This window comes from Glandiceps talaboti, chromosome 16 (genome assembly GCF_964340395.1).
Source record: "Glandiceps talaboti chromosome 16, keGlaTala1.1, whole genome shotgun sequence".
Lineage (NCBI taxonomy): Eukaryota > Metazoa > Hemichordata > Enteropneusta > Spengelidae > Glandiceps > Glandiceps talaboti.
In genome coordinates, this window is record NC_135564.1 from 9,118,521 (window position 1) to 9,130,746 (window position 12,226).

General features: G+C 33.4%; 1 protein-coding gene across 2 annotated transcripts in view; it reads left to right on the forward strand.

Moving 5' to 3' along the window:
• The window catches only part of LOC144447062 (uncharacterized), a 44,511-nt gene that overhangs the window by 7,128 nt on the left and 25,157 nt on the right, over positions 1-12,226 (forward strand). The window lies entirely within an intron of this gene.

Below are 12,226 nucleotides of genomic sequence, written 5' to 3' on the forward strand. Positions count from 1 at the left end.
AGTCCCATACTTGGCGTGCTTTACTGTTTAATGTTTGCAATGAGATGAATCAATGTTTACTCTGCAAGTCATTAACAGATAATTAGAAATTGGATGATGATATACACAAGATCTACAGATACGATCGTCATTCCGAATGGTACCCATAAATGGGCCCCTGGTAGCTATTGGGCAATTGTAATGTTCTAGAAAAAAACCCCGAAAACCGCGAAGTGAGTCACAAAGATTCATATACGATGTAATGGGTTGAGATATCACTAGGACTTTATTAGGAGACAGATGTTGATGAAAATTCTTTTTTTTAAAAAAACAAACTAAAATAACACGGAGATTAAATTCCCAGCATTAACGACAGATTTGTAATACGCTTATGAATAAAATGTAATCGTTTTTAAATGAAACATGAACCAAAATATATTCATGGAATCCCGTAGATTACAATTTATAAATTCATGTTTTGCACAAAAGCATGATTTAAAAAAAATTGTTTTACAAAGAACTGTACTAGATATAACAGCGTTTTGATGAACTGTGGGGTTAGTTGGCGTAAATGAAACCGAATAGAAACTAATAACAGTGTGTGTAATTAGATTAACCCCGGTTCGTTATTTGTTTAGCCTGTCATGTCTGCCAGATTTAGATATATCCTCGAATAACTCTTTTACAACGTGTGAATAAATACGCAAAGTCAACTTGAAGTCTCGCTTGGCTTCAAATACGTACTTCATTTCTCTCATGGACACTTCACCAAAAACGTGAAGACACGACAGACGCCATCTCGACCGTCAGACAGACACAAATAGTCACACACACACACACACACACACACACACACACACACACACACACGACCGTCAGACACACACACACGCTTTAATAAAACGTCTCAGTATATCATTATACTCGATCAGAACATTCTATTCTCACCATAAAGGAAAGTGGAATGCATTATCAATTCGATTCCTAGAATTTAGGTCAAATCGAAATTTGTCGTTATACTGGAAGATTTAATCTGTGAAGAAACCACCTGACCTTAATTGTTTTGTGTTGACAGTGACCTAGTAATAATGTAAATATATTATTGAATCTGCCTTTCTGCTCGGTGAATTTGATGCGCTCTTGTTATATTACATTATATTATATTATACTAAATTTCATTATATAATATTATATTATACTATATTATATTATATTATATTATATTATATTATATTATATTATATTATATTTAAAGCTTTTTAACCGTAAGGAGCAACTTGTGCTGGTACATGTCTAAATTCGTCAACATAAAATGTGAACCATGTAATATACTTTACTGGTTTGCTAATATTTTTCGTACCTGTATATACATGTACAGTGTTGCCTGGATGCATTATAGCTTATCCATTTTATGCACACGTTAGCATTCAGTATAGCAAATATTACCATTATTGTGTAAATTACCAGTGCACAAAAATATCCACCGGATATTGGAAATTGCATCCGTACAAAAATATTCAGACTGTATTTTCTTCCTGTAAATGCAACAGTTATATTAACACCTGTCAACGCTCAATGGGTTCATCTGTAGGTGAGCGACTAATTATGGAAATGATATGCAAATACTATGCTAAACATATGTAAGGTTACCAAATATAGCTACACAGGCAAATACTTAGTGTTTCTTTGAAATTTTACGACTGTGAGTTAATTTAGAATCTGGTCTTCTTGAAGATAAAATCGCAAATCTTTGCAGAATTCAAGATATTTTATACTCCTTACTACAAAGTAAACATGACTATTAAAGAGACACATAGACATTATCAGATATATACATCTTGGAGTCCCTTTTACAAATACGTGTATAGCTGAATGTTGAACACGAATGGGATGCTCCTATATTTTTCATTGGAATATAAGAGTGACCCAAGAAGGGCCTTGTCACTACAAGTCACTAGACGAGCCAAGGAATATATGGGTGACTTAAGGGGCCTTGCCATTTCGTGATAAGTAGTGACAAAACACTTAGGTTATAAGTATGAAGAATGAACAAATGTATGAATGAAGAAAAATATTGGAAATAACATAGTTGTACCTCCTTCAGTATAATTTCTGAAAAAATGGGAAAGTATTGATGATTTGACTCATTTTTCGAGTACTGCAGAATCAGTGACCCAGACATTGGGCTGTCGTGATGTAGAACGACCAGGGTATAGAAACCATATATTTTCTGTTCAAAGGCAATAACTTGGCTTGTACATGGTATAACACATATTTTAGAAAGTAGAATATTCTGTTGTACCATAAACCATTGGTCTAATAGACTACCACTTTATACATTTGGTAGCCTAGATAAAATGGTTAGTAGCCTATGTGTCCTGGACTACTGCTAATTTGTAGTCTAGATACAATGTTTAGTAGTCTAGGTGCCCTGGACTACTGCTAATTTGGTAGTCTAGATACAATGTTTAGTAGTCTAGGTGCCCTGGAGTACTGCTAATTTGGTAGTCTAGATACAATGTTTAGTAGTCTAGGTGCCCTGGACTACTGCTAATTTGGTAGTTTAGATACAATGCTTAGTAGTCTAGGTGCCCTGGACTACTACTAATTTGGTAGTCTATAGCTAGATACAATGTTTACTTGTCTATGTGCCCTGAACTATTGATACTTGTGGGCCCCAACATACAATCAAATTTAACATTTAAATGTAGCATAGCTGATGACTTTGTTCCTTGAACAATGCCTTACAATGTCCTCATTTGGCTTTGGGAAAGTCTATGGAATCTTTGACAGTGAACAATTGGAAGGCAATAAACGAGAATTTACAAATAGTTGTCTTTGTCTGCCACACAGAGACTCATTATTGTAGATCACTCATGTGTACAACAGTAGATTATTGTAACAATTAGATGTTATTTCCCCTATATTTTTCTTCGTTCAGCCAAGAAAAATACTCATGACCTAAGGGGTCTTTGTCAATACAAGTAGTGACAACCCTTAGGTCATGAGTATTTTTGACGTCAAAGTGGCAATTTTAGAAGTGCAGGGCTTAAGCTCATTCATATTTCAGTGATAATTTATGGCTAGATCTCAATAATTACAACAATGTTAAGAACAACAATACCAAGTTAGATCACAGGAATAATTAACTTAAGAAATGCTAGCACACGGAATACCTACAGAATGACCCCATCATGTTCAAGGGCAAAAGATGGAACTTTTGGACACCCTTTGAGTTGAGTTTTGTTGAGACCATTCAGATTTCATTTTTGTTTTTAGAGAATATAAATATAGCTGGAGACGTCAGGTTGACCTGTAAATTTGATTATGAGTTTACTTAAATAACAGACAAATTTACTAATAGCTAACAATGTGAGGCTGACAAGTTTTGCATCATTTCTATATGTTGAAATATGATACATTATTATTATTAACATAAACATTAGTTTAGTAACTATAGGTGTGGTTATTTTGTATGATCTCTCTTGCCATCGTATAGTGAAACGACTTTCTTTAGAACATTCCATTCTTACCAATAGCGGTGCTTAAATGCTCTCTCTGAACTTGCATTGATGTAAATGTGATGACGTTTATTTATTCTCACGTAACTAGACTGGAAGTTGAGTTGGTAGTAAACTGAATGAGGTAACCAATTACAACCACCTGTCAGTGCATGATGGATTACTACTGACATGCACTGTTCATCCTTTCCCCAGCAGGAGACTAGCTAGATTTTCAGTAGGATTTGTCCACTTGACAATATGTGGAGAGAGAGAGAGAGATCTTAGAAACACTTGACAATAATGTGGAGAGATCATAGAAAATAACCACACGCATAGTTCCTAGACTATCAAAATGTATACTCAGTACATAAAGTACATATCATAATTCAGCATTAAAAGATTATAAGTAATTAAGTAATTATCCAGACCATTTACATGATTAATTAATTTTTAATTGGTTGTGTAACTCCAGTGTGCTGAACTGAATGATTCTGCTCTTTGAAATATACACATTTGTTAATGTGAGAATTAAAGTTTTGTGCTACCATGCACAAGCCAAGTTATTGCCTTTGAACAGAAAGTATGGATTATATACCCTAATGTCACAACAACCCGTGTCTATCAAATATAAGTCAAAAGGTTCCAAATTGCCATTTCTCCACCAATTTTTCATAAATATTGAGGAGTCATGATTATATTATTCCTACTATTTTTTTCTTTCAATTACCGCAAGAAAATTCAAATGTACTTGTGAACTAGAGGCGCTTGTCACTATGAGTCACTAAGCCCCTTGGGTCACTGATATTTTCCTTGGCTGAACACAGAAAGTATTGGGGAATAATATCTAAATACTGATTAACATGATGGATATTAATCTCTACGCATATCACTGCCTGACCAGTACTCATTTGTTGCTGGGGAAACCCCTGGGTTCCACATCCAGCCATTACAAGCTAAGTTTTAAAGTTTTTTACTCAAGTGAAAGTAGTAACGTAAAAGCCTCAACTACTCAGTTCTAGTATAATGTTAATGTTAATGCATACCTTCTATGACATCATAATTATGTTCTGGCAATGTTAGAGAACCGTGGATTGCATAGTATGATTTCTTCAACATTTATACATACAATAATTATGTTATCAGATGGTTTATATGTTATATCTTAATAACAGGTTTGAGTTCACTCAATTGCAAGTGATGGTTACGTGTGCTTCAGTAAGTACCTTTTAAATAATGCAGCAAAAAGTACGCCTCAAAAATGAATAAACACATCTCATGGCCCTTTAACTTTAATAAACTAAAGAAGGATTTGAGTCAGTTTGTTTACTGTAATATACGACATCATGTGACAACAAAATGATGGATAAGATGACAGATTATTATTTAATCATGGAAAGTTGCTCTAGGGAACAATTGCACCTCAAAAGTGTCATTTTAAGTACATCCAATCTTCAATAATATTGCATGTAGTACAGTACAGAATATTAATCAAGTCAGTTACATTATAAACTGTGAATCAAGTATGGTCGTAGTGACAGCATGACCCATCATGCCAAATGACCTCACTGCACACAATACAGACATAACAGACATTTACAGTATCGATGTGCATGACTGCAACTTTTTGTTAAAATCTTAATTCAGTTATCTATTCGGCCATTGTACCTGTTAAAAGACAGTGAAGGAACCGAGCATACAGTCCAAATAAAAACATTAACAGCAGTTCGAACACAAAGACAGAATTCAGGTTTCTCTCAAGGGGGTATGAACCTATTGTTCACTACTAGTCACTACCAACAATCATAGGGACGGTCCGCTGACTTTAAGGAACAACAGACAAACAGATGACAGAAAACAGAACACCGTGACCTTTGACCTCAGCAGTTCTCTGGTAGCCGTGTAAATTGCTTACTATTATGGAGCACTAATGCATAAGTGTTGTCAGGCTATTAAGAGGGCATCAAAGAGGTGTGACAGTAATTGTCTGATAACGACAATAAAATACTATAGGTAAGACGTTTGCTGCTATATGTTTTGTCGTTACGAATAGTCACCAAACAAACAATTTTTGTAATCGTTCATTATGTACACTGGTTTCATAGAGAAGCAGAACGCACATGCTTGGAATTTCCTTTTAAATATAAAAAGGCTTGGTGAAGTTTAAACATGGTCTCTCTATCACTGTGGTGAAGTGAAGTATTGGATATTGTACACTACTACTAACGAACTGTTGTCATGTTTAAACTAATTAAAAAGAAAACTAAGAGCATTATGAAGAAAACTAATTATTATCTGCAATTAATTTTATCATTATTTTTCGTTGCTCAACTTTTCATAGTTCTGGGAATCAAACTTAAAAATATCGTATTTTTGACATATCTTTGTGCTATCCCCAAAAAGATAAAAAGCTCAGAAACAAAATATAACACATGAAAATGTTTTCATGTCCATAAAATCTTCAAATTTGTCTAAATTGTCTCACAATCAGCAGTAAGTCCTAGTGGGCTATGAGTTGCAAATTATGGCAGCTCCATTGCAAAAATTGGTTATCCGTGGATGTGGGACTACCATTACTCTTAAGCCATGAACCGTATACTGCCCATTTCATGTTAGTGTTCACTGACTCAGTTTGAAACAACCATGCATAAACCAATCAGAAATTGCATTTTACTTAAGATACACTGTAGCAAGATTTAATGAATAGTTTTCTTGCAACATTGTTGTCTATGAAATGAACCATATGCCACCATACAGACATCAAGTGTAGACATCAAAACACTGGCAATCTTGTAGGATGTGTAGTTTTGTATCTGAGTTTATGCATGGTTGTATCAAACAAACCAAGTGAACACTAACATGAAATGGGTGGTAGTTACAATCCTCTTATGTTCAGTACACAACCTTTCAAGAGTTAAGATTCATTACCTCTGCCCTTCTGCCTTAACCCCTTAATGCATCTAACAAGGTCTGGAGACTCACAAGATGATATTACCCTCAGCTGGTAGTTGAACACCTAGTTTCTAAGATAGATGCAAACTATTGTCGCAACATGTTGAAACAACAGTTATAAGCTATTGAATGGACATTGGTTTGTAATTATTGTCTACAAGTAGGGAAGCGTTTCTGAAAACTAGTTTATTTAGAGCTCCATGAACTTGCACTGCTGTTTTGGGACTTCTAATGGTTACACTATGTTGATCACAGGGTGATTAGATTGCACAACAGAGGGACCGCTATTGCACACTTGTAATCTACCCCAATTGATTTTAGTTTGCATCTATCTTAGGAAACCGAAGGTTGGATTTTTTACGTAAATCTCAGCTTCAGTCATTACTGTACAATAGTATAGAAGCATTAACCCACACTCTTACATAACTTGAATTACAACTAAACATTCCTGATGTACCAGAATAGTAAAAATCAATCTTTATAATTTGCGTGGCTAAAGTTGTTGATTAAAGTCAGCATAAGTACTGATTAAAATGAGCAATGTGATTATTATACTAAAGATGGAGTGAGTGCATTGGGCAATGTTCCAATTGTGACATGATTTCATCACTTTACAAGCTCTGCAGACATATATACTTATCTCACGACTAACTGACTATATATATTCACTCACACTCTTTTCTGTTCAACTTAATTACATGTATATCTGAAGTGTGTATAAGCTTTAACGTTTACAATCTCAAATTGGAATTAAAATCAATCAAACAAAAGGTAAAAAAATATTGACAGTTTTGAATCAGAAGTTGATGGTCAAAACCCCCCAAAACCAGCAATTATTAACATGAAATGTTCATATGAATACAACATCTTCAGTCAGCTACTAAAACAATTACAGCATTAATCAGATAATCCTAGTTTGCTAATAAGTTGGTGTGTACTATACCTTGACAGCACTGTGACCCTGTAAGTGTGCGAGGTGACCTGGGGGGTCTGCAGGGGGTAACCCTAGGAATATGCACTCACACTGTCAACCCTAGATATCAGTGGTGTTTGGGAGACTATAAAGATACAAAACAAGCCAGTATTATAAATACTACATTTATTATGATAAATAAATAAATAAACAAACATGTATGTATGTATGTGTGTATGTATGTATGTATGTATGTATGTAGGTATGTATGTATGTATGTATGTGCATGTACATTTTGTATGCATGCACATTTTGTATGCATGCATGACATACATGTTGCATGCATGTGTGGATATATATATATATATTTGTGTGTGTGTGTATTTATATATATACATGTATATATTTTTATATATATATATGTATGTGTATATGTGTGTATGTGTATTTACAATGAAGCACTCCTTCATATTTTCTAAAAATACACAATGGAGATTTACGTACACACTATATCATATTTGTACATCTATTTGGCAGTGCAGAGTATATGACAGAATATGACAGATGGTCTGAAGTCAATCCACTATAAGCACTTAAACTTTAAATCAATCATGTATCCTTCCCTGTAGTATAAACGGGATAATAGTGTGCAAGTTGTCTTTAATATCACACTATATTGACATATAATGTGGACTTGTATCAACAAAATGTAGCAGGCTTAGTGAACAATTTACATTGGAAACAATTTTTCAGGGTGTGTTATTGACCAACTTGTCTGAATGATAATTATAAAAAGTGATGGCTAGCACTAACATAATGTAGAACATATACCATTACCTTTTTAGTTCCAAACTTATAAATAGAGTCATACTCAGGCAAGGAGAGAGCGACGCTCATTGGGGAATACACTGAAATATATCCCTATAACACTTTGACACGGAAGTTCACAAACAGGGATTATAAAATGACAACTTGCATTTCGTCTACTCCAAGTTGAGATGCAGTATAGGACACACTTACGAAGATGGTTACCATGGTAACTGACATTTGATATAAAAATGTTTTTGTCGATAGAATTATCTATTTTTTTAAAAAGTGGTTGTTTTTTCTGGAAATTCAGCAGGGAGGTAGTTTTAGTCCATTAGAATAGCCTTTATAGTAATTATGGGCAGCAATAGTGGAAAATTATATTCTGTATTTCCATAGGGATTGTCCGATCAATTCTATACTTGCCACTTTTGTCTGGAAAACCCAATGGGAAAGACTGGAACAGACAGTTATGGAAGTACTTTAAAATGAAAGGATAGTGGTGGTGGGGAAAAAAGAACATGCTTATTCTTCAATTTGGAAGAAAAAATAAACAAGACAATTCATGTTCATTGTTTTGTTTGAAGTATTCAAAAGTTACAAAGTAATATACCTAGAGACAATGGAGGTAAAATTGTATTGAGAAAAGGTCAAAGACTTCTAAAAAATAACCTGTATAAAAAAGTGTAAATTGAATTTGTGATTACATTATCAATTTTGTGGTGAATCTATGAAATTAGCTGCTTTTTTGTGTTTCAGTCATAATTTTGGTAAAGATTTGCATATCAGCTGTCCAATATATTTTGTCAAATATCTTACTTTTGGAATATGTGAAATTTACATTTGAATTCGAGACTACAATTTTGCAGTGAATCTAGGAGATCACCAGCCTCTTATGGCTCCTCATAAGTTTGGTGAAAATTTGCATACCTATTCAACAATTTTTACAGAATATATGAAAATAATTTAGTTTTTAGAAATTGGATGGAATGTGTCGAAGTCTTGTTATGTTTACTTTATTTTTAGAATATTAGTATTTGAAAATTTATTTTTGGAAATTGGATGAAAATGTCTTGAAGTCTGGCTATGTTTGGAAAACTACCTTTGTCAGTTAAAGTGAGACAACAGATATTCAAAGTAAACTATCTTTGTCAGTTAAGATGTCACGCCAGACACATTAATCCTCTCTGTACTGGTTTGGGAATGAGGGTGTTTATATAATTACAAGTCAAGCAATACAGGATAAAATTGCTCTAGGTTTCATTATTATTATTCATATTTTGATATCAAGTCTGAATTTCTGATCATTATGAAATGAGTAATATCTTTAATAGTAATATTTCATTCATGCACTTTTGAAGATTTCAAATATCAAGGGAAAATTTCAACATTAATCAATATAAATCATCAGATGGAATTATTCATAAGGGTGAACATACTTAATTCTATTTTTCACATGACCTGACCGACCCCATGTTTCTACATTCTGGTGATATAATTAAAAAATTGGCGAATTCTGTGTGGCAGGATAATAGCTAAAACTTACAACAGCACTGATTGTAAGATGGTCACCCCACAAACACATATTTGAGCAAATATTATTGTTTTTTATTGAAATTTGGAAGTTTAGTAAAAAGAAATTTCAATGTTATCCAGACAGTTTAGAATATGATTATGAAGTGAAAGTATCAGTATACTTACATGTGTACTATTTTTAAAAATAAATTTATACATTTGATTTTAAATGTGCAGCAAAAATCGTGTCCAAAAACATGTATCCCTTTAATTTGATAAAGTACATCACCCACTGTTTTATATGAAAAATATGATAAATTATCTCTGATCAGTTCATCATAGTGACATTATTTCACCTCTTGGAATGACTTTTTAAGATCATAAGGTTTAACCTTTTTAAATAATTTTCTGACATGACAGTTAATGTAAAATCTTGAAACTTGCTTCACATGCAATGTTCTGTGACTGTCTTCGCAGTGGATCAGTGTTACCTCATGGAAGTTAGTTATATATGCATATTTATTAGATGAACATTAACTATTTATGATTTTTAAGCATTTAATACCTTCCGATAAAATTATGCATATCTGCTAACTCCCATGATGCAACATTGGACCACTGCAAGATCAATGAATGTGAAACCAGTTTCATTTGGCAGTAACTTGTCAGTCGCTTGAACATAATATGAAATCATGGAATAACTCTCCAGAAACCAAATTTTACGAAAAATACCTTTATCGTGGTGTTCACTTATAATTTTACCCTTTTTAAAGAATGATTTTATAAAAAATAATTGTAAAATTTAGAAAATTTTTGATAGACATGTTCTTATTTTCATCATGAATTGACAAGTGAAGAGAAATAGTGTAACGGAGACGACTTTTTTTAACAACCGAACTCATTACATTCAGCTGTCGCTGACACAAACCTCATCCATCAACGCTACAATAAACATATTTTAAGAAATTAATACTTTTGTTCCTGTGCCATTATCATTATGAATAGGGCCATCATTACATACATAACTGATATGACCTATAACCTCTGTGAGTAGATGACACTATAATGGGGAACTGAATGAACAGCAGCTTTCAACATGTCACATCCGATATTTTTGATAGATTATACAAGAAGGCAATAACAATAATGTATCATACCATGCACAAGCCAAGTTGAACAAAAAATATGGCTTGGTCATTCTTCGTCAAGGCACAGCTCGTCTCTGTCACAAAAACTTGCATTAACCTAATTGGTTCAACTGTTCTTGAATTAGTCAAATTCAAAATCACCACTACTTATTCCGATTTTTCATCAATTATGCTTCATTCACTGGAAAATACTCGTGATCTTCTAAGGTTTGACTCGGATTGACAATTTAGGCCCCTTAGGTCATTTCATTAGAGTATTTCCTTGGCTGGATGAAGAAAAATTTTTGGGAATAATATAATTATACTTGTATCAAGCAAACTTATGGAAAAACAGGAAGAATTACAAGGAAAATGATATTTGCCTTGTGAATTTACTTTGTTAAATAAACACTTGGATATGCTACATGAAATAAAATATACTGTTTCATTCACTTTCACTTATCGGTATGGAGCTGGCATTGATCAGAACTCGGGGCAGGAACCCTGATGTGATGTATGAGACTTGTATGGCAACTTCTGTTTTAAAGATATTGTTGAATGTTTCTGTTATTGTAATTGTAATAGATTTAGATGGAAGTTATCTAGCAATTAAGTCACATACATCATTTCCACTCACACTGCCGAAGTTTTTGATTGCTGTGAACTCGATAAGTGAAAGTGAATGAAACCAAAACATTTTATCTCATTGAAGTAATTAGCATCCAATTTTTATCAAACAACATGAGTTCACAATCGTACACGTACATGTATCGATCCTTCTCCTCTAATGACAGCGCTTAGAATAATGTACATATGAACACTACTAGCAAATAAATAGAATGCTAATGGGGTATCATTATACAGTCTACATAAGTTGATGAAAAGTCAACGTTTTGGGAACAATTTACCAATCATCTTTCTGGACTAAAGCCTTGCATTTTTAATATCAGAGTGATGCGGTGTATTATACTACAATAAATACACAGAATCACTCACGAAATAAACTTTTGTATGCCAGCTAGTAGCGACTATCTATTGTAAGGCTGTGAGGTTTTTATATGTTAATATTCTTGTGGATCTCACACTACCAGTAAAATACATCTGACGTGTTCCAAATATAGTACAATACCAGAAAACAAATGGTGCTAGAAGCTTTACCTTGCTAAGAAACAGTTTGTGTAGTCGCATAGGGTCAAATGCCACAATTTACTAATAATAGATTTTATGAACTTTTATTGTATTATATATGCTAATTCTGTGAATTATGACATATGTACATGTACCAGAGATTACTTGCACTGGTGCACACGCATATACTAGTGGTATTTTCAACACAGTGCAATACCGAAAACAATATTGCATATATACCTGCATGTAAATTATATGCAATGTATGTGACTGTTTTCTACACACAAAATCGCACTGTATGATAT